Source organism: Mytilus californianus, unplaced genomic scaffold, assembly GCF_021869535.1.
Source record: "Mytilus californianus isolate M0D057914Y unplaced genomic scaffold, xbMytCali1.0.p SCAF_45, whole genome shotgun sequence".
NCBI classification, from domain to species: Eukaryota; Metazoa; Mollusca; class Bivalvia; order Mytilida; family Mytilidae; genus Mytilus; species Mytilus californianus.
In genome coordinates this window covers 502,687-528,439 of record NW_026262696.1, presented here as the reverse complement: position 1 = coordinate 528,439, position 25,753 = coordinate 502,687, and the positions used below count along the sequence as shown (strand labels likewise).

At 31.8% G+C, this 25,753-nt stretch overlaps 1 long non-coding RNA gene across 1 annotated transcript; it reads right to left on the bottom strand.

Annotated features, from left to right (window-relative positions):
• Positions 1–539: 539 nt before the first annotated feature.
• Positions 540–22,261, bottom strand: LOC127699959 (uncharacterized). The gene is made up of 3 exons (XR_007981312.1): positions 22,223–22,261; positions 1,794–1,988; positions 540–605 (listed from the first exon to the last, which is right to left on the bottom strand). It is a non-coding gene; the product is annotated as an uncharacterized LOC127699959 (long non-coding RNA).
• Between the last annotated feature and the right edge of the window lie 3,492 nt (positions 22,262–25,753).

Genomic DNA, 25,753 nt, shown 5'->3' with positions numbered 1-25,753 from the left:
AGTCATTTCCGCAATCGTGTGGTTAACAAAAACTATAATAAACAAGTTATTTATATGCTAGGGTTGATTTAAAATTTTACATATTGTGTAGACTTCTTTTTGTTGTTGAGGACCTTATTTTATTAATATTGTTAATTTGTGTGTTGTTGAATTTCCTTTTTCGATAAGAATTGTGCAAAACAACGGCTTAACATATGATATTGATTTGATTCTTTTTTTTTCTGTTTGTTCAAAGGTATTACTGTCTTGATTTTATTCAAGCGTTGATTAAACATTAATTGAAAAAATAATAATAATAATAATAATAATAATAATAATAATAATAATAATAATAATAATGTGTCATCAAACATGAAACCTTTGAAAAAACAATAATCGAAAATTCTTTATGAAAATTATTATTTTTATATCGCTTATAACATATTTCTTTGTATTCTGCTTTTTTTTAAAGACAGTTCTCAGGTTTTTGCCAAATTTTACTGTAGTTCTTCTTTCGTCTTATTTTGCATATTACTTTTCTTTTCCAAAAGTCTTATGTAGTACAAAAGAAACTTAAGATTTCATCAACATTTTAACAGTGCTGTTTTTCCAGTTGCATCTAAATTCTGCAAATAAGAGAAAAAGTTTTATGTATTTGTAATTTAGTTGTCAATTCCATAGCAACACAACGACAAGTTCAAAACAAAAACAAAATCAAAAGTCAAGATCTATGTTACACAGAAAAAATCATTTTCATGTTAACACCAAAATAAGTCCATTATTTTTTGAACATCTGTACACTACTGATTTCATATATTGCACACGTATTTACTAAAACTTATTATTCGTGAAATGAGAGTTTTTGGAAATAGTATTACGGCTAATGTATGCATATATATATTTTCTATCGATACCACGTGCCTGTGTTAGGTTCACACAATACCGACAGTTTTTAGTCCTTTGTTTGTCTTGTTTTTATATATATGCTACTAATTTATTAACCGACTGTGATGTCGGAGCGTGAGAATATTGATAACAAACAAATATCATAAGATTTACCCAGGAACCACATAAGGAATAAACATATATAGTTTGGAAGTGATATCAGGATATAACCTTTGCTTAAGAAAAAAACTCAGTAGTCTTTTTTTTGGTACAAATTAATCGAATTGTAAAGTCTTGGATTGTATACTTGATGTAAAGATTTTCCTTTTAGTATTTTTGTCACTGTAGGACTTTTTTTTATATCGATTCAGAAGTTGTACAATATTGGAATCTTTAGACATGTTCCTTTTGAAGTGAGCTCTGTCTAGTTTATATAATCGAAATGAAATGACATTCCATTTCGGTAGACCTTTGATAAATGCGAAACATGTTTTAACTGACCATTTATCCTAGTATATACGATGAATATTCTGTATTTATTTTAGGATTTGTCAGTCGGCATACTTATATGCTAAATTAAACTTTTCTTCAACGTTTGTTTTAGGTTTTGGATTTTTAAATAGTTTGGCCTAGACCATCATTAACGATACATTAACTGTCAAAATGTGCTTCTTGTGAAATGAATTTGCTACCGTCAATAAAATTACACGCTTAAAACATCACAAAATGAGTGATGTACCTTTTGTAGTGAACAATTTTGATCAAAATTCATAGAATTTGTACAAGTTCTGCATCTCTACGTATACTTTAATCAAATAACTTCTAAAAAAATAAAACTATAACACCCACTAAAGACATTTTAGCAATCTTTTTTTTCTTTTTAAATGTTGGATGGATATTAAAGACTATTGTATGTATCTTATATTTACCTTTCGGATTGGAGTTGTATTTCCAAGTTTTATGTGGATCTCATTGGGTATAATCCATAGGAATGTCCCTTCCCTGTGGTTCTTGTGTACAGAGTTAAACTCATCATTGGGTATAATTGGTATTGTTCCGCCAATTCTGATAGACAGGCTGTTTTTCAACCCTATCAATCTTTTCTCACAGAAACAGTTCCCATTCTGAAAAAAGAAATGTATGACGCGGAATTAGGATCATAAATATCGAATTTAGCATATGCTTAAATCATTTTAGCATATGCTATATTATAATTTAGCATATGCTATATTATAATTTAGCATATGCTAAAATGATTTTAGCATATGCTTAAATCATTTAGGGTATGCTTAATTCATTTTAGCATATGCTAAATTCAATTCAGCATATGCTGAATAATTAAGCTTATACAGAAATGTAGGCGCGGAATCAAGGTCATAATTATTCTACAAATCTATTTCAGCATAAGCTTAACGCATTTCAGCATATGCTAAATTCATTTCAGCATATGCTAAATTCATTTCAGCATATGCTAAATTCATTTCAGCATATGCTAAATTCATTTCAGCATATGCTTAATTCATTTCAGCATATGCTAAATTCATTTCAGCATATGCTTAATTCATTTAAGCATATCCTTAATTCAATTAAGTATATACTGAATTGCTGAATTTAAAGAAAATATCATCCAATGAGTGCATCCGTTTCATAAGGGGCAACACTTTGATTTCTAGGGGGTGGCAGGAAGAATTTTTATATCCGAAATATGTATTCTGCTTTGTTTTCGCTCTATCTCTGGAAGGTTTTTCTAAGATAATATCGTGCTTTTTTTTGAAACCTGCCATTTTGTTTTGTCCAATATTCAGGTCCTGCCTTTTTTCAATTTCATCATAGACCCCCCTCCTATAAAAATCAAATGGTAGCTCCCTATATATATGAATGTTGAAATTCACTGCAAACCTTGAATAACCTTAAGACGATCACTGTAGAGCGTTTTATCATCTAAACATTTAATGTTGTTTCTTAATGTAAATACATATATAAAAGGGGGACTAGGGTCCTCTGCCATCCCGCTAAATACGCCTCTGCTACCAATTATTAATAAGTCGATTTTGTATAAACATTTAGCCAGGTCTCGCATGTCGGAAAATTTATTGACACGTGTTTGTTGTTTAAATAAAATTCTATGTGTAATTTTGTATACATTGTATTCGATCTTTTAACCCTTAACGGTGCTTTAGATAAACAATGTGTACATTTGTGGCCGATCGCATGAATGAAAATGTCACTACTGTGTGGGTTTAAAAGGGTCGTATACAATGTATACAAAATTATACATTAAAATATAGATGACAAGTTGAGATTGGAACAAATGATGTTTTTAAATCTTGTACAATGATTATAGCACTATTAGAAATACAAGTCAATTTCTATTTGCAGCACAATCCCATTTGTATTTTTCGAGTAGTTCTGTTTTTGATCGTTTTTAACTTTTGCCACCCCTTTTTAGGGACTTATCATTTTTTATCTGGGAGGGGGGGGGGGGGGCTGGTCAAAATGCAGGGGGGATCAAGTTTTTTTCTGTATGTGGAAAAGGGGGGATTAATTTTTTTTATAAATTCAATGTGGGGGATCAATTTTTTTTGCACATAAAAATAAGTAGTTCACATACTTCAACGGAGACAAAATGTCAAGAAGAACATTACAACAGTCAAATCGAAATATATTAACACCATTCATATACAATTAAGTAAGACATCACAAGACTTTAGTGATGTAGGATCTGAAGCTGCCATTTTGTGTCATTTTGTCCCATATAAAATGCATAGGTGCTTCATAATCCGAAAAATTTAGTCGTTATATTTCACTCACTTCGATCACTAAATTAACAAGCATTACTGCCAAGTTTTGTTATAATCAGCTTAATAGTTTGAGAAAAATTAAGAATAAATTAAAACGAAATCTACAGCGATTTGTGCAAAATTTGTCCAAAAATACAAATCACGCCGCATCATGGAAGAATATAGTGTAGAGCAATAAATTCCCCAATAAATGATTAAATATTCATCTAATCTGCATACAAACAGTTGAATATTGATACAACAGATGATTCTGAGATGACGAACAACACTAATGTATCTTTTTGTTTCATTACAAGATCTCTTTGGGTCCATTTATACCTCTCACTCTCTCAACATTTGTACTTTTTAGGCTAAAAAATCAAAATTTGAGGTTACTATCAAACATTTATGAATGAAATGTGACAATAAATGAGTAATTGAATTGTTCAAGCTGTAAGCATGAACTATCCATATAAAAGTTTAACGACTCAATGGAGGTTTCAATAGATGGGGGGATAAATCGAGTCGAATTCAATTCGAATTAAAAGTACATTTTGTGTACGTGTGAACGATCGAGGCATTAGACAGTGACTGGATTTCCTACTTCGAGCTTACCTATTACCTTCAACATGAAAAAACTTAAAAACAAACCATATGATGAGCTTCCCGGCGTTATATGGCTTTCATCTAGACTATTAGGATGTTAGCAATTATAGGCAACCATACGGCTTTCAACAATGACAAAAACCCATTCCGTATAGTTGGCTATATTTTTTACAAAAAATAAAAAATAAGTCGACAGACATGAACCAACGACTACCACTGAACTATAGGCTCCTAATTTGGGACAGGCACATACAAAATATGCATGCAAATAGAGTTAAACATGTTTGTGAGCGTTCAACCCATTCCTGAACTTTGTCAGTGGTGTAACAGTACAACATAAGAACAAACTGTAAAACCAGTTGAAAATAGATTAAAAGATCGGTACAAGACCCACAAAAAAACACACACACACTAACATTTAGACAATAGCTAAAGACACAAAGCATCGAAATAAGAGTATGTACAATTACTGAAAGTTTGTCCAGAGCGTATTACACTAAGACTGAAATAAATCTTGTTCTATCAGACTCAAGTATCAATCACTACACAACCAACAGATTAAGGCATAAACAGTCTGAGAAACGCCATGACCTTGTATTCTACAATTCAGATTTTCGAAAAGTTGTGATCCGAAGGTTTTTGACCATCGAAATTTTGCAATAGAAATAAAAGTTAGGACTAGCAGATTTTCTTTAAGGGCCACCATCATCTACATATCATATACAAGACAAAAGTCGACAAATTATTGAAAAGTTTAAGATTATTCCTGAAAATCAAATGGTCTAGGCTTTAAGTCCGATTGGTTAAGCAAAATTTAGTTAGGAAAGCAGTTAGAAAAAAAGTCACAAACACAGCGATTTCTTCCAACCAATTGACTTTGTTTTCACACTTATTGTATAATTACATCAAATGCCAAAAACAGAGCACAGTTCCAATGGGCCAAAAGGCCCAGGTGGTACAACTCATGGTTTGTCTTCACCATAGGTACGAACTTGTGTCTACAGGGTCTAACATGCCTACCTCTATTTTTTAAAAGTCTGACAAAAAATCCTAACGGTAAATCATTGTTACCCACTAGGTACAAATGATAGGTAATTGTCTAAGGTTCAATGGGCCTAAAGACCCAGGTCGGACAATTCATGGTTTGTCTAACCATAGGTCCAAAGATAGATATTTTTAAAAATGCCTAGCCCCAATTTTTGAAAATGTGTCAAATTTTCCCTACGGCAATACTTTTTTACCCACAAGGCGCAATTTATGGGTCATGGTCTAAGGTCCAATGGGCCAAAAGTCCCAGGTGGGACAACTCATGGTTTGTCTTCAATAGGTCCGAACTTGGGTCTAAAGGGTCTAACATGCCTACACCGAATTTTTGAAAGAGTGTCAAAAATTCCCTACGGAGATACTTTTTTACCTACTAAGTGAATATGATAGGTAATAGTCAAAGGTCCGATGGGCCAAAAGGCCCAGGTGGGACAACTCATGGTTTGTCTTCACCAAAGGTCCGAGTTCTCGACATAGGCTAGATGTAATTTATGTATGATTTGCATATCCGACAAGAAGTGGCAATCTGACCTTGACCTCAGTTTCATAGTTTATTGGCCAATTTTAAGTATTGGTGATTAAAGGTCTGAATATCGGATAATAAATTTAAACATTCATGAAAGATGCCAAGCAGATGTATAACTGTTTTCTCCAAACTCGCGTTTTCCTACAAAGGATTCATCAGTGACGGTCGATTAAAAAAATATGGAACTAAGAATAATTGGTAAGATTGCCAATGAAGCTACTCTCTACAAGAGACCAAATGTCTTTAGTGATAGAGACTGCATGACACCATACGACACTCAACGCGGAGCAGAAATCTTCACCTCATAGACAATCAAAAACGTGAAAATCATCGGCATTATTTTTAAGGCATAAACCGACAAACCGAAAAGATAGCGTTGAAATAGATATAAGAAGATGTGGTATGAGTGCTAATGAGACAAATCTTTCATCCAAGTCACAGTTTGTAAAAGTAAATCATTATGGGCAGCCCCGATATTTCGACACCCCATTAGTCCGACACCCCATTCGTCCGACACCCCAGCAGTCCGACACGCCATTAGTCCGACACCCAATAGTCCGACATCCAATAGTTCGACATGTAATAAGCCTGCAATCGAAATATATCAAAAAATGTATTTTTTTATATAAGAAATCTTAATAAACTTTTTAATGTTCGTTCAATATTAAGAACAGGATATTGGCCTTCGTGGGAACAGGTGATGCAAGCTTGGTTAATGTATTAGAACTAAAGTAGCAGAATTTCATCACCTTTAGCTGATAGCACAACCTATACTGTGTTAAATCTTGGCGAATTTCTTCAATACCTCTCGATATAGTATCTCAGTAATACAGATTTAAGAAGACGCAGTAAGAAAAAAAATCAAGGTATATGGACCTACATGGAAAAGAAATAAGGAAGATTGGTCGATAGAACGATTACGAAATTATAATGAGCCTTTGCGTGATTGAGTATTTGAAATAGATGATATAATGAAGGCATATACCCACGCTTGCAGTATTTGATGTTTAAGAAAATAAAGGTACATAATTCTTGAACTGTAAAAATGAAAGCTTTAATGTTCGTTCCTATCAAAATAGTTACACGCTTCCGTTAGCTGCAAGTATACCAATTGGTAAAAGAATTTTTTTCTGATTATTAAGTCTTGTCAACCTTTACCTTTCACGATCAAAATAATGCGTTGCCTGATCTTTCACAATCAAGTTTGATGAAAAATCAACAAAATTCAAGGTTTTCATAAGCAAATGACGGATTTCATGGGAAGAGCATACTTTTATTTTACTGTACTATCGGACACACCAAAGATTAAGTTTCAAATATATCATGATATATTGGAATGTGACCAGTACATGTATAGGTACAAAAAACGTGGATTTGTTAATGAATCCCATAGACATGTATTGCGACTTTTGTGTTTTCTCATAAAGTACTGCATACTTTCTTTATCTTAATGCACAGTATTGTTTAGAAAGTTGAATTATTTTGACAAACATATTTTTTGTTCCGCGTTTTGAAAACACAGCGATTTTTTTCACGGTTTTGAAGAAGAATTTACATTTAATTACATTCACGATCCGGTACCAGATCTTTCACGATCCAATCGCAATGATTGACCACCGTTAGATATTCTTTCACGATCATTTCTCTCGATAAACCGAATGACACCCGTGCATACCACATCATCTTATATCTATATAGTAAATTAGTTCCTTAATACATAATTACTGCATTCTTCAAGTTCTGTTTTTTTTTCTAAATCTAGAAATGTATAATTATATTTATAATCACTTTTTGACGTAACTAATGTATATAGTAAAAGTATCGGGACATGTTATTAATAGACTGGTTTTTTTTCTAAATTTTTATGTTGATGATTAAAAACATGAGCACGTACAATAAATTCGACATAAGAATCGATTTTGCTAGATTTAATTAAATTGTTACTAAACATTAGCACAAGGCAATTGGGTCATAATAATGTATCCTGCCCTTCCCTCCAGCTATTTTTTTAACTTTTAATATATAGTTTACCGATATAAAAGTAGAGAACATAGCTAGATAGTAATACGGCACAAATAAGTAAAAATGTGTATAGATGGCCAGGAAATAGAAAGATAAACGTTACATGTAATTATATAAAATGACTTGCAATCAGAACTTTGACAAAATATTGCCTCTAAAAAAGGAGGAGGACAGGATACATCATCATGACCCAATGCACTTGTGTAAATGAGAAGATGTGGTCTGCTTGCCAATGAGACCAGTCTCCATCCAATAGTTGTGTATTGATTTTTGCTATCGGATTAACGTATTTTAACACAATAATCATGTTTAACCCCGCCACATTCTGTATCTACAGAATGTGCCTGTCCCAAGTCAGGAGCCTGTTATTCAGTGGTGGTAGTTTGTTGATATGTTACATATTTGTTTTTCGTTCTTTTTTGTACATAATTTAGGCCATAAGTTTTCTCGTTTGAATTGTTTTACATTTGTCATTTCGGGGCCTTTTATAGCTGACTATGCGGTATGGACCTTGCTCATTGTTGAAGGCCGTACAATGATTTATGGTTGTTAATTTCTGTGTCATTTGGTCTCTTGTGGAGAGCTGTCTCATTGGCAATCTTTTTTATATCTACATTGTATATATAATTATTATACCAAGACTGTCTGGACACACTGAAACGTCTTCCCTGTTTTAGTGTTTATAATATTGAATTTATTTCTACTACAAACATTAATTCAATGATCAATAAACATAATGTCAAGGTGAGATAAATCTTTTCATGGCCGTATCATTTCATTCCATGCACCAAATTAATGTAATAAAAATATAATTGCTTAGAGGAGCACTAGCTACGAGATAAATACAAAATTTAGATTATGATTTTTGTCGAGCCTGCGACTTTTGTCGCAAAAGCGAGACAAACCGATCCTACATTCCGTCGTCGTCGTCGTCGGCGGCGGCGTCCACAAATATTCACTCTGTGGTTAAAGTTTTTGAAATTTTAATAACTTTCTTAAACTATCCTGCATTTCAATCAAACTTGCACATAAGCTTGTTTATGGTCATAAGATAGTATCCAGAAGAAAATTTTGTAAAAAAAAATCCTGTTTTTCCGTATTTTACTCATAAATGGACTTAGTTTTTCTGCCAGTTAACATTACATTCACTCTGTGGTTAAAGTTTTTCAAATTTTAATAACTTTCTTAAACTATCCTAGATTTGTACCACACTTAGTCAGAAGATTGTTTATAATCATAAGAGAGTATCCAGAAGAAAATTTTGTAAAAAAAAATCCTGTTTATCCGTATTTTACTCATATATGGACTTAGTTTTTCTGCCAGTTAACATTACATTCACTCTGTGGTTAAAGTTTTTCAAATTTTAATAACTTTCTTAAACTATCCTAGATTTGTACCACACTTGGACAGAAGATTGTTTGTGATCATAAGATAGTATTCAAAAGTAAATTATGTTAAAAAAAATCCTGTTTATCCGTATTTCACTTATAAATGGACTTATTTTTTCTGCCAGTTAACATTACATTCACTCTGTGGTTAAAGCTTTCAAATTTTTAATTACTTTCTTGAACTATCCTGGATTTGTACCACACTTGGACAGAAGCTTCATTATGATCAAAAGCTAGTATCTAGAAGGAAATTTGGTAAAAATTTATTACCTGTTTTTCCGTATATTACTTATAGATGGACTTAGTTTTATTCCAGTTAACATTACGTACAGTCTGCAGTTAAAGTTTTTAAAACATTTATTAGATTCATAATCCTTCTTGGATTTTTACCAAACTTGAACAGAACTCCTTACAGTCAAAAGATAGTATCTAGAGGAAAAATTTTTAATACTTTTTTCCCCATTTTTGTTGAGCCTGCGACTAACAGTAAAAGTAGGCGAGACACTGGGTTCCGCGGAAACCTTACGAATTTTTTTTGTTCAATCATTAATGAAAGTGAGATAGTGAAATAATAATAATTCGGTATTAGCAGCAAGTATCATGGTTTAATTTTTTCAAAATAAGCAAAAACACCGATTATGAATTATTATTATTAGTAGTAGGGTGCCCAATACCGAAAAAGTCGTCTAGTTAACGAGTTTAAGTTAAGGGATAACACACGGCTATATCTATATGCAAACTATTGGAAAATCATTATATTTTCCAATCATGAATGTCGTCGTAAGCTTCTGTGGTTTCGTTTTTCAAAATCTTGTGGTTTCTTAGGGTATCAGATACTCGCATGATTTTACATGCTATTCATGTAAACAAAGAGTTCGGTATGAAAGGAATCAAGGGTAGGATAACAATAAAGTCACAAAATACAAATTTACTGATCTTATACGTTCATTACTTCCCCTCCATGCAGCATACGCATAAGCTATGGTTTTAAACTGGCACTACAACTTGCACACAAGGTTTGCGCCGCTATATACCTGTCCACGAAATATGTAAAAGTCTCGGGTCTGTCATCTGTAACATTCTACCAGCCGCACATGCTGTAACAGAATGCTATACAACGTCATCCCTGTTTGGGATCGGTAAGCGCTCTGTTTTTAAAGTCTTGCAGGACAACCAAGAAAATTTCACCTTTCGAATTGTGACATCGATGAATCTATAGATGCAGCTCGAAATCTTGTTGTTAGGTTGTATGATCTCAAGTCAGAACTCATAACAGATCATAGTGACATAAACAAATTGAGGGTAAAATTGGCTATTATTAAAAATTTCTCCCTTGTGAAAATTCCTCCTTGTGAATCTACCTTTAAACAACATGTAATAATAGCATCACTCAAAACATACGTTTGGATGTTTTCCCTATATAGCAAAACTACCCTCACATTCTCATCATAGTCATCTGTATATATAGGATGGGGTTGTTTTACCTGTTTCTAACAGACGTTTTGTTTTCATAACTTTACCCCCTCCGTCTGCAGTAATATTCACTTCTGTAAAGCAAAACTATACAAAGATCTTTATATTCAACCAATTCGACGTTTATGTTACACAAATTTCGAAATAAACCAATAATATATACGCTTTCACACTCAACAACAGAAATTTGATATTTATCTAGAAATTGACGAACTCCTTACTATCAAAAGACGTGAAAAACACATTTCGTTTTTCGACAAATTATTAAAGTTAAGATCTAAAAAACATCTTTAGATCTTACTTGTAACGAATTGAATATACAAATTCCAAATTTTGAAATTAAAAAGAGTCAAGGTCACTGTTATTTAACAGATGTTTGAAAATTTCAATTTAAAGTCATTTTTGGCGACAAAAATATAAAATAAGTTCTAAATGTAAAAACGAAAGATATTTTTCTTTAAATTAGTTATAGTTATTTTGCTCCAAACACATATGTGTAAGAGAAACAAGCTTTCTAAATGTGACTCTGCATTTTCCGGGAATTTTTGCTTTGACCTTTGACCCTGATAAAAAAAAACGTGACCACTGCAGACAACGACGACATCAATATTTCGATGAGGCTTGTTCTCCTCTTTCCAATGATATAAAATATAGCCGTGTGTTATTCCGTTAACCCAAATCGATCAAATTTGTTGATTGGGCACCCTACTATAAGCCGGAGTGCATAGAGAAAGCAACGATCATCGCCATGTAGATAACTGATTATGGCAATCCTAGAAAATAGAGATCGTAGTTGAACGCCCTTGCTACGAGCGGGGTCTAATTCACAACCTTGACATAATATAGTAATTACTGCATGCAGATAAACTCTTAGATCACTCGGCAAAAAAGGCCTAGGCATTTCTTTAAATAATAAAAAAAAATATAAAAAGATGTGGTACGATTGAGACAAATCTCTACCAGAGACCAAATGACATAAAAGTTAAAAATTATAGGTCATCGTACGGCCCTCAGCAATGAGAAAAACACATACCGCTCAGTAAGCTATAAAAGGCACCGAAATGAAAAAAAAACAATTCAAACGAGAACATCACGGCCTGATTTATGTATAAAACAATAAACAGAATACACAGCAAGAAAAGACAACCGCTTAATTATAAGCTCCTGACTTTGGACAGGCACATACAGAATGTGGCGAGGTTAAACATGTTTGATGGCGCCAAACCCTCTCCCTACCCGGGAACAGTGTTTAAACAGTATAACACATACACTCGCACATTCCAAAATAGTATCATTTTCTTCTTCATGTAAATTCAATTTGTCTCTTTTAAAGAAAACTTGTCAGATATTTTCTTTTCAAATACTTAAGTCAACTTTGTAGATTTTTAGGTCGATATGTCAGACAATCATCTGACAAGTTAGGGGCAAAGTTTGGTGTTGTCTCACATAATTCTGTTATTCGTTTAACTCATAAAACATTGCTTCTTGATTTAAAATTATATAATGAGCAGAAGTATTTTCAAACGCATTTTACCGATGTTTACTGAGTATGTACTGTAAGTCTATATTTATATTAATATCAATCAAGAAAGTATAACGTTCAATAAAGAATATGGCAACGTATGGAATATATCATTTATAACGATTATTTTGAGCATTTTAACACAATTTCATCCTTAATATAGGAAATTAACTGACAAATTTACAATGTAACGTGACTTTTGTATTTAATTAAAACTTTTAATTTCAATTATTCTTATTAATTCTAGATTTGAGTGACAATTTTCTTAAAATTAGACAGACCGCGCACGTACAGATCGTATACATAATTTGAAATGGGCATATGTTTACTTTTATAAATTGTTACTTGGATGGAGAGTTGTCTCATTTGCACTCATACCACATCTTCCTATACCTATATATGGTCTGGAACATCCGTACATAGCAAGTGGTTAAAATTTGATATAATTAGTAAGTAAACTACTGAAAAATGTAAAAAAACCTTTTATATTATAGAGTTATGTAGATTTTTACAAAAAGAAGAACAAGTTATACTTTCATTTATTTAATGCAGAATGTCTGTTTATCAGTTAATTGCTAGTTATTATAAAAGGCAGTGTTCGATTTTTTACACGAATGAAATAGTTCGATAAGAATTCTTAGAAGTGTACACTCAATTTAGTTTTGAATTTACCTTCTTCCAAAGCCTCATATGAAGTACACGATTGTTTGACTGAGAATGTGTAGGGTACAGGGTCCTTAGCATGTAGATTTCGGTATAAGATTATAAGTAAAGGGTTATATCGAAGCCACTACTGTACGGTTGAAAGTCAAGTTAAGTACATGACCTGGTTGGTAATGTAAGCTATGTTAGATGTTAGATTATCCTAAGAAGCTTCAGTAGGGTGGCCGTGAAGATTTTAGTTTGAAGAAATTCATGCCCTTGGGAACCAAGCACTATAGGTCCAAAGTATAAAATACGCTTCAATAGAAAAAGCTTCAATTATGTGTTCCTTAAAACCAACAATGATCATATTTAGATCAAGTGAACGATAAAAGCTTAAGATCACATGATCCTCTAGTTTAATAATATTAAGATATGTATATATGTTGTACAGAATTTCATGTAATTTATTAAATTTCAATGTTCATTCTATATATATATAAAAAGAGATGTGGCATGATAGCCAATAAGACAACTCTCCACAAGAGACCAAATAACACAGAAATTAACAACTATAGGTCATCGTACGGCCTTCAACAATGAGCAAAGCCCATACCGCATATTCAGCTATAAAAGGCCCCGAAATATTTACATTTTTGTAATGATTATCAATTCCCGTAAAACCAGAAAAACGAAAAAAATGTTGATAGCCTTCCCTATCTTTGATACCAAACAAATCAATGGATGGAACTAGACACGAGCAGCCACTTTGTTTTGTTTATAGTCTTTCCTAAATTTCCTTAAATGTTTGCCTACCAGGTTACTTGGATCATCGTTCGACCTATTAACTGGTTAACCTGTAGTAAAGTGGGTGGTCAAAGTACTACAGATGCAAATTCATGGTTTTTAGATAATTTTCTCATCTAAGAGAAAGAAGCCCCACAGAAACAAGAACACAGAACCACCATAAAAAGTAAATTTCCAGATAACGAAAAATATTCAGATATAAAATGTTCAACCTCTGACATGATCCTAACATGGGATATGGAAAACATTTTGTTATCAAAAATAACAGAAATATCCAGACTATAGACAAGCTTGTTTGTGAGAAGAATTAGAACACCAATAACAACAACGAGAAGAGTTCACAGTAAAACAATAGTTCTCCGTTAAGATACATAATAACGATATTTCATTATTATTTTATATCATTTAATCCATGCGTATTTCTTAGGACGAACAGAAACTATGGTTAATCCATTAATTCAACTCTTAGTTTCATCATTTCCTCAGTCAGAATGAACCTCCCCTATATTTATAAAATGATGTCTGTCCAATTTGCAGACAATAGCAGGCGTTATTTTTTCCTGATAAAGTTTCAATCCAATTGCCTAAATGATAACATGATTTCAATAATTTTTCAATTTGTTTGCGGGGCATTATTTATTGTGACAGGATTCGGTAATTTCCGATAAAATTTGTCCGAAGTTTACCATCACATACATCAATTATCATCATCACCATCACTGATCACCACCTTCATCAACAAAACACGTATAATGTTGTGACAACTGCATATAATGTTGTGACCACTGCATATAATGTTCCGACAACTGCATATAATGCTATCACGACTGCATATATTAAATGTTGTGACCACTGCATATAATGTTCCGACAACTGCATATAATGTTGGCACGACTGCATATAATTTTGTGATTACTGCATATAATGTTGTGACCACTGCATATAATGTTGGCACGACTGCATATAATTTTGTGATTACTGCATATAATGTTGTGACCACTGCATATAATGATGATCATCAACATAAGGCAGTCATGGTGGTTGTGCATCGTTCAACACGATCTCGTAAACATACTGTTCGTTTTCAAATGTTATCTTTGGATACAATACAAATTCGTGGACAAGAACGATGAATTTACGACCCAATCAGACACTTATTATAAAGTGAAGCGAATTTTATCTCAACGGAAAAGAAATGGAAAAACAGAATACCGTGTGCAATTTAAAGGCGAACCGACACAGAATGCATTATGGATACCATTCGAACAGATTAATTCACACACACAAAAGATAGTACAAACAAAATAACCGCCATGTGCAGACTAGTAGTGTATTTTATTATGAACATTATTGAATTATGTTTTGTGACGTTTTATGACAATGTTGATTTGTTTATCGTAATACGCAGATGTTATTTTGTGACAAGAAATATTTGAAGTACTGAATTCTTTAAAAGAACAATGTGTCTGGTTTTATAAAATTTGTCTAAAAGTAATAATATGTGTATAAATAGAAAGTGATAATTTTGTGAAAAAAAGGAAGTAATTGACAATGTAATGGGTGTCAGTTAACGAAAAGGTGTTTTGAATAGATTTGTTTTATTATTAAAATTTCGAGAGAATATTTGCTTCAGTATTGCTATGATAGCAGTTTTCAAAAGATTTTTATTTTAAATTTACTGTTCTTAAATTTTTATTGAAGTTTTATTCTTCAATGTATATTTTTTTCAGGCTTACGATTTGAGTGAAGAGAAGTTCATTTAGTAGTAAAAGTTTTAAATTTTAGTAATTCATTTTGTTGAATATGAAATCATATATTAACATTAGAGATTGCTTTATTTTTTGAAGTTTGATAAATACCAAATATTGCATTTAGGCAATTAAAGAGAAAAAATACTGCATTTAAAGTGTTGTCATTTGTAATGACGGACTGTGTGTAGAATACCAGAAATAACCTATTTTAATGGTTGTATTTGTTGAGGCAGCGTATATGGCTAGTGTGTTGCTTTAATATAATTCCATTTAATAAGAGCCAAGGTCTCTGCTGCTGTCATCATTTATTAAAGTTTGCTCTGTATAACCAATTTTACAGTGGAATATGCAGTAGATAGTGATTTTTTAGTATAGTATACAAATATTTGATATTGATTGAATAATAGATTGAAGACGTAAAAAGGCATATTTGTTTACGACATTATTGAATTTTTGATTTATTTTAAAACATTGAAAACAAGCGGGGTGTGTTTATTTGTTTAGGGGAATTTTATATGTCAGTTTGGTATGGTCAAGACGTTTGGACAAGTTGGCATACTTTTAAGAGAGTTATCTCTCCTTTACCAATTATTGGGTTATGTGTATATGCGGATTGCAGTCCGTAATTGAATTGTATATGAGTTTGATTTGTTCTCTTGATTTATTGTTACCATAGATGTACATGTGTTGTGAAAAATAGATTATCATAATTCATAATTATCGCTTTTAGCATATGCTAAATTCATTTAAGCTTATGCTGAAATGATTTTAGCATAAGCTAAACTCATTTTAGCATAAGCTAAATTCATTTTAGCATAAGCTGAATTCATTTTAGCATAAGCTAAAATCATTTTAGCATAAGCTAAATTCATTTAAGCATAAGCTAAAATCATTTAAGCATAAGCTAAAATCATTTTAGCATAAGCTAAATTCATTTTAGCATAAGCTAAATTCATTGATTGTATATGCGAAGTTTAATATTTATGACCTTGATTCCGCGCCAACATTTCTGTATAAGCTGAACATTACAGCATATGCTAAATTGATTTTAGCTTATGCTAAAATGAATTCAGCTTATGCTAAAATGAATTTAGCTTATGCTAAAATGAGTTTAGCTTATGCTAAAATCATTTCAGCATAAGCTTAAATGAATTTAGCATATGCTAAAAGCGATAATTATGACCCTAATTCCGCGCCATAGAAATGTAAAGAATCATTTTGTGAATGATATATAATGAGTGCTTTAAATTGTACTTATCGAAATATACAGTTAAAAGCACAAATATATTTTGAACGAATAATTTGATTTTGTATTTGTACTTATCATGCTAATAAAAAAGCCTATACATCTTATCGTAAAATTCGTCATTGTACACCCAGCGGATATTTTATTTAGCGTCTATCCCTTTCAAGTCCACTTCGCAGCGATTTCATTTCGCGATTTTCTAATTTACTTGATTTAGTTAAATAAATATTTGCGTTATTTTTCTACTCGCGAAAGTCGCGAAAATTAATCGCTCGCGAAAATAAGTTGGTTTTCAGTATACGAGCATGACATATAAGGGGAAGGTATGATGGGTAAGGGTAGTTACCTAACCCTTGATATTGCAGAAAGAGTAAAATTCACAAATTCTTTCTATACTTTAGTAAAAACATGTAAACGAAAATGAAAATAAAGAGTTTGTCATTTTACACCTTGTCTATTATGGTGGTAATAATGCTTTGACCTCAATCTTTAGTGTTGTATGTCATCCTAATATTTCTCCGGCACTCCGGCTTCCGCCACCAATAATAAAAACTGACCGCCACGAAATATCATAATAGTGCTGAAAGTGGCGTTAACAACAGATCAATCAATCATGATTATAAACTTGAGATTGATAAAGTTTTTGCCTACTTTGATCTGAAGATCTGTGCTTACATTTTAAACTTTTGCGTTCGATCATGTAGAAATGTAAAAAGGAAATGTTTCAATTGTTTATCGATTAAATTTGTCGTTTTGTATTTTTGTTTCCTTCTTCTGCCATGGCAGTGTCAGTTTGATTTCGACTAAAAGAGTTTGAATGTCCTATTAGTACCTTTCGCCTCTATTTAAATTCATTTACAAATCTACTACGGTGTGATCGCTTTTTACAAAATGTAACTTATCAGCGGATTTCATGGTGTTCTTTTTTGATTTTGATTAATTGTTCTAGCTTAGACTTGAGAAAACTCTCCACAAGAGACCAAATGACGTAGAAGTTAACAATTATAGGTGTCAGTACAGGTTTATTTGTCGATATGCATTTCTGCATTTTGATGCGGATCTGGATTTTTACACTTTTAATTTGTGAGCATTTTTATTAGAAGAGCATAATAATTTGTGAATTTCACGTTTTCAAAAATTTTAATCTATTATCATGATTATGTCTATATTTATATAAAATGATGTTAGTTTTGTTTATTTTAGATATCACAGAATAACTAATTCAGCAAATTTTGTTTATATTTTACAGAATTATAAAATGAAATTGCAATGTTCATCCAAACACACATGACAAAAGAGAAACAACTCAAATCAATATATATGAAATAGTTATTAAGCAACACAAGCTAGTTGTGCTTGTTTAGCCTTTAGACGTTGCTGTTTTAATTGTATATGGTTTGATTATGATAATGAGCTGTAAATATATATCTAAATAAAGATAGTTTTGATGCTCATAAGAATATATTTTGAAATGTTACATTTCATGAACTAATTCTTTCTGTTGCTTTAATCCAAGGAGTTTAAGATTTAAACTTTTAAACAATATTTCCAGGCAATTCAGCATAGTGTAATATCCTTTAGAAAACAGCAAATTATGCAAGGTAGGGGTAGATGTAGGATTGGTCTAGGGTTATTAAAAGCAGTACAGAACACTTGGTCCAATCACTACCATAGCGGGCGTTCAAAATTGCTCCCGACACTTTTTAAATTAGACAAGATGCACTCCTTAGAATATGTAGTAAAAGTCTTTCAACAATGCAAACTTAACGCATGAAACCGTACAATGTAATTTGTGTCTGACAATATAATATACGTTACAACAACACAAGCATAAATCAGATATATTATCATTTACATCTTGTTAAAGTTCAAATAAAGTGTAAGTTCTTATCCTCTGTAGTCCAGTTTGTACTAATTTGAAATAACAAGAATTCCACGTGTTACAATGGTTGATTGGTTGATTGGTGTTTGGTTTATGTCAAATTGCAAATATTCATGCATTATCACGATGAAAACAAACATGACAAGTAAACAAAATGTTGGTCCTGTAAAAATATTACCTCGGAATAGACTACCGACAGATCCCTCAAAGAGTTGTTGCAACAGTACTTAACTTGCAGGGTATTTGCCACTCCCTCTAAACGAGGCATCGGATTTAAAGTCCCAATTGTGATCTGTTGTGACTTCGTATTTACACATCCGACACAACCAATAAGACGCCCAAGTTTGTTAGGAGTTTTACTGCCGATCTAAAGAAGACCACAAGTGACAAATTTTCTATTCCCCAGTCACCCTTGGTATACTTTGTAACAACAGTTGAAATATATGACGACCCCAGTCATCCTTGGTGTTCCGTGAAACAACAGTGAAAATATATGACAACTCAATTGTGATGCTAATTATACGAGACAGTATATATGTAAATGTCTTGGAAATAAATGTATATTTACCATTGCTGCTGGCAGTGTATGTATGTCTGATGTAAGGGTTTTCCCCAAAATTCGCGCGCTTTTGAATGAGTACTCTGCAGCAAATGAAACGTAGATGGTTTACCGAAAAAAAAAATACAAAAGTAAAATGAAATATATTCAAGAATATTTAAAAAAAAAATAATTTATCAAATGCAACTTAAGAAATGTGTCGTATTCACCATGTTTACTATTTGAAAATTCTAATAAAAAGAGGGCGCCACTTGCATCGAATACTACCAATGGACGACATGAAAACACTCGGTCATAAAAACAAAAGAAGATACTTGATTTTCATTATAGTTTCAAATATTTCAGTCTGGTAAGTAAGAAACATTTAACCATAATTTGTTAAAGCATTCAATGCTATTATCAAAATAGAAAGTTGAGGTTTCTGGTGGAGTATTGGCACATTTTCATCAAAAGGGGGGATGGAATCAGACTTCTAATCGATGAAGATGGTACTAGTTTTTACATTAAATACGATAAAAATGAGTATGGTTAGATTAAATGACTTAAACAATAACCTTGCTTTTGACATGTAATTCTCATTTTATGGTATTTATTTATTTCTCTTCAATCATTGATCCAAGCTCAGCTCGCTTGATAAAATTAAGAACTGAATGTAAAACCTAATAAGCTTAGAATTGAAATTAAATATTTGCAAGAACGGTTGTAGGCAACAAAAATCAGACACCAAACCCAACAAATGAAGTCAGGAACAGAACAAAAACCTTTAAGTTATGGAAGAATAACAAAACACAGATTACTACATGTATTACTCGAAACACCCACATATTAAATTGATGCCTGATGATAAAAAAACATGATTACCATTTTAAGGGGGAAATGCTGCCAGGACCTTGTTTCAATTCTTATTTTTTTTTATTCTAGCATCAGAAATTAATCTCTCATTGCAATCGAAATGTACATGCGACTTAGGATGACAAAACTATATATAAAAAATGATACAAATTATATATTTATAAATTCAAACTGACGGAAATACACATTACCATAGATATTTGTGTACATGATGTAATACACAAGGTCAAAGGCTAAATGTATCTATTTGAAATTTTAGTTTAAGGTGTGAAATCTGATTGTAAAATTGAGAATGGAAATGGGGAATGTGTCAAAGAGACAACAACCCGACCATAGAGCAGACAACAGCCGAAGGCCACCAATGGGTCTGCAATGCAGCGAGAAACTCCCGCACCCGGAGGCGTCCTTCAGCTGGCCCCTAAACAAATATGTATACTAGTTCAGTGATAATAGACGCCATACTAAACTCCAAATTATACACATGGAACTAAAACTAAAAATGATACAAGACTAACAAAGGCCAGAGGCTCCTGACTTGGGACAGGCGCAAAAATGCGGCGGGGTTAAACATGTTTTTTGAGATCTCAACCCTCCCCCTATACCTCTAGCCAATGTAGAAAAAACAAACGTACAACATACGCACAGTAAAACGCAGTTTAAGAGAAGTCCGAGTCCGATGTCAGAATAGGAAACAAAAGAAAATAAACAAAATGACAATAATACATAAATAACAACAGACTACTTGCAGTTACTGACATGCCAGCTCCATACCTCAATTAAACTGATTAAAAGATTATGTCGTCATCATATGAATATCAGGCACAATCCCTCCTGTTAGGGGTTTAGTATACATACTTTATTCTTGCAAACAATGAAGCAATCATGATTTCATCTTTTTAAGAAGGAAAAAAAATATAAACGAATATGTTCATGTGTAGCTAAACTTAAAGCATGTCTACCCTTTTCACTTATATAATCAATCAATAGCAAAGCTGATATCCATATTTAGTTCGGCACCGAATGCCGACTTTGGAAAAAAAATAACACCACAATAACAATACAAGTTCCACTGTTATGTTGGTTCTGATCAGTGTTTCACGCGACTCATGTCATTTCATTGCACTCTTATAACTTGAAATATTGGTTTTTGCAATTATATAAATTTTAAGATGATCTTTCTATTTCTAGTTTTTATTTCCATAGTACTTACACATTTATGTAGAAATTGTCTAGTGAAACAAAATAACAGCATTAACATTGTATGTCTTTTCCGTCTTTCTTTTGCTTCCTTTTACATACAGACTAAGTTTTAAGAATGTGGTTAAAATAATATTACATTATAGACATTTCCCCAGATTATTCATTGAATTATTTCTCTTTGATCGTTAGATACAAAAACATTCAAATCAAATCCTACAAATTACAACACTGCTTCTGGGAACAACAATAATCGATAACACGACTGTGAAAAAGTTCAACAAATAAAACTGAAAAAAACTAGTTCTTTCAGTTGTTTCATAAAGTAGTATTTCTTCTTTCGGAAAGAAAATGAAACTGGCTACCTCCTAACAATTTAAGTTCTTTGTGTAATGAAAAATCAGCAGTGACTTCACTGACTTAAGCAAATAATAATTGTTAAAACAAAGAAATGCAGTAGTTTATAGTGGACCAGATCACAAATCTTCGAACTACAACAAAACCTGACTTTATTCCAAAAAAATACGCTTATGGTTTGCTGATAAAAATAATAATACACGTGTGTAATTCATATTTTCAAATTTATAATGTTACAAATATAATAATTTTTGTATTTGTTTTTGAGAAATTTTTTTTTAGGAAAGGAAGTTATAGTTAGATAAGTCAATAGAGATTTCAAGGATTTGAATTTTCTATTTTAAAGCAATTGTGTCAGGTACTTTTGAGAGTAGTATTTGTTTGTATGCGTTTTCTCCAAAAGATACAAGCACCTAACGTGCAAGTATAACATGGTAAATTGAATTTGTTAAACTCATTATATTTGCAATAATTATTAATAAACCGTCCATAAACAAAACAGCTAAATCATTAAATTGAAAAAAAGTAAACACTACAGTCAGAAATAACAAACCAATGATTTTGGATTAATTAATCAATTCATCTTTTAAAAATAAAGAAAGATGTGGTATGAATGCTAATAAGAAAATTATCCACAAGTGACTAAATGATACATATACTTTCATGTAAGTTATAAGTTTAAGCTGATAAAAGTATATTCTTACCTTTTGTGTGTGTTACAAGCTATGACCGCTTATTATTTGAATTCTTATCTATGTCATAATGTATATTGAAACAATCGTTTTGATTGGACGATACAATTTGATGCACCCACATTCAATTTACCAATGTTTAAATTTTTTCTTTTCTTTAAAAAAATAATCCTGCATATCAAAGAGTGCATCTCAATTTCTACGAAATAGTCCTAATTTGAATTCATTGATTTAACAATTGGACATTTGTTTTTGTTGCGTGCATCAATTATCACGACCTTTACCCTTTTTTAGCATAGATATTGATGACGCTGGAGTTCATATAGGAGGAAGATAACATTATAATACAGAACATTGAAAGCTAGGTTTTCATTTTTATTTTATACGACAACATTCATAATCAAATTGATGTATGTTTATTTTCCATACCAAATGATTATCAATAATAGAAAATGCTAATGCGGAAGCCAATACACGTCATTAATGTTTAAAGGGAAACACATAACAGCTAGGAACAGTGCCAATCCCTAGCAATACAAACAGTAAAAATTTATACACATACTTTTGATCAAAAATTTTCACACCATGTTAAAACGTTATTCAAATCAATAAAAACTTGCAGCTTCAAGTTGTGATATTCCCATACTTGTTGTCATTGAATACATATAAAAAAGTATTTTTTTTTTTCAATTTTTATTAACCTTTATCATTTGTCCTCTTACCGTGCTTACCGTTAATGTATACAATTTCCTTGATAAAAATTTCTAGTGGTTAAATTTCAATTACAATTTAAAAAACTCATCTAAGATACTTGAGTTTAAATATAGGTACGACAGGCGCGCTTTTCGTCTACATAGGACTCATCAGTGGCGCTCTAAAAAAATAGTTGCAAAGCCAAATCGTATATTACAAAATTAGATAATATAATAATAAGATAAGAAAAAAATATTTTGATTCGGCATAAGTCAAATATACAACACAAGCTCTAAGGGGCTTTTGACCGAATATAAAAACATTTCTCTTATTCTTCGTCAATTTATCCCTTTCTGCACCCATTGTATAAAAAAAATTTAATCAACGTGTGGTTCGTTTGATCTCAGTTCTTCATTGGTTAAAATTCGATATGACGTCGAATTTTCTTGCTTTCCTCTGAATTTCCTATTGTTACGGCATGAAAAAAGGCGACCATGCCTGATGACGTCACATAGAAAGAACACATCTTTTTTGCAGATCATTCGAAAAGAAGGAATAAATTTGCCTGCGTATTGTTTGAAAATCATTAGAGAAACAGATTCCAACACCAAATCTCGTGTAATACGATATTTATCCACTCTCGACAGTTAAATTTTAAATATTTAAAACGCTCGGCGAGCCTCGCGTTTTAAATTTGAAAATTCAACTGTCTCGAGTGGATAAATATCGTATTACACTCGATGCAGTGGTAGAATCTATATATACATAACATATAAAACAACCTGTAATAAAAAGTTGAATCTCACACACATAGCATGCAATAAAAATTAAGCAAAAAATTCAGAATGAAGTAAAACATTGTTTACCTATATAAAAGTTTAAACTTGAGATTAGAAATATGGTAACTATTTAAATAAATAGATTACTTTTATAAAAATCGAAGTTTAGAACTATAGTATATGCTTTGAGATCTAGAAATTTCAAAGTACAGAATATTTTCAGCATGAATTGATTACCCAATTTCTTGAAATATGTGTCAGAAATTAAAATTTAAATATAAAATAAATCGTGAAGAAATACATCAATATTAGTCCAAAGCAACAAAAAGCAACATAAATACAAAACAGCTCAAGAGTTATCTGCAAGCAGAACAGCGACATTCCAAACCGTTCCAGGACTGAACAAGTCTTTTAAAATGAGAAAAACTATTTTCAGTCCTGAAATGGTTTGGAAGGCTGTTCCATAAAGTTGCGGCAGCAAATCGGAAAGATTTTTTACCGTAACGGGTTGACTTTACCTGTGGATCAACCAGAATATTTACATACCTGAAAGAATACTTAGATGTTTTGACACTCACCAAATTTTGTAAGTACACAGGAGCTATATTGTTCGTAATCTTAAAAGTTTCTGGAGCCATTGTTCTTATCCGTCTGATGTGCAAGGAGGGCACCTTAGCTTTATGTAAGAGGTCAGCGTAGGAGCAGCTAAAATATTTGTATACAAAACGGAGTGCTCTTTTCTGCTCCTTTTCTATTTTTTTGAATTTTTCTCAGTGCAAAAATGCCATGCCGAAGGGCAAAAATCAAAATTACTAAGAATAAAAGTATGAAAAATAGTAAGTTTATTAAGTCTATCCAAAACAGAGCCCAAACGTTTCAAAACATTTAGTCGCTGATTGAGCTGATATGAACATCAAAATATAACTGATAGTCAATTTCAATGCCTAATAATTTTACTGTTTTTTCACATGTAAGGTTCGAATTTTGAATATGTATAGATGGGTTTTCTTCGAATGTCTTTTTGCCAACAGCCAAAACTTGAAACTTGTCGGGTTTGCTTTGAACAGCATTAATAACCGAAAATTCCATAAAGATGTGGTCAATACGGCTAATATAAAATTAGAAGATGTGGTATAATAGCCAATGAGACAATTCTCCACCAAATGACATAGAAGTTAACAACTATAGGTCACCGTAAGGCCTTCAACAAAGAGCAAAACCCATACAACATAGTCAGATAAGTCAATCTATACTTTTGAGTAGAACAACCTAATCTGTTTTTTTTTTATTTCAACATTTTATAAACAGAAAATAAACATAATAATTATATTTCATGTCAGTATAAAAGTGCTGACTACTGGGTTGTTAATTATATCATTAGTCTGATACTGGTATTTCGTATTGCGTTCTAACATATATTACAATGATGTTTAAATTGTAAACTTGCAAAAACGATTTCCCTTTTCAATTATAACATGTATAATTCGACTCGTCACATCAAAAGTGTTATTTTCATTTTGAAGGCAAAGGTTGTGACATGTTATCAAATATAATTTACGTGTAGTTAATGTATCAAATGCATAATATTAAACCAGATATTACACCAATGGTGTATGGAGTTTAAATACAATAGAGAGATTTTGTCTCCCATATTCCGTTAACAAAAGTATTTACAAAAATATCGAACTCCAAGTTAACTTAAAAAAGGAGGAAGTCCATAAAACCTGATCAAAACTTAACGCTCGGCTATATATCAATCAACGATATGATTGAACGACAACTAACATATTCCTGACTTCATAGAGGCAATTTCCTAAGAAAGTATTGCAATTTAAAAAATGGCCTCTTACGAACGGTATTTTTACTTAAACAAAAATGATTTAAGATAAAGTGTACATGATGTATGTAATTTGCTTCACCAGACATGCATTTCTTGTACATAAAACTCATCAGTGGCTAACGTATTAAGTCAATTAGAAAGACAAATCAATTACAAAGTTGACGACAATTGAAATTTGTTACAATCGCTAACAGTGTGTACCAAATGTGTTCGGAAGTAGAAAAGCCATAC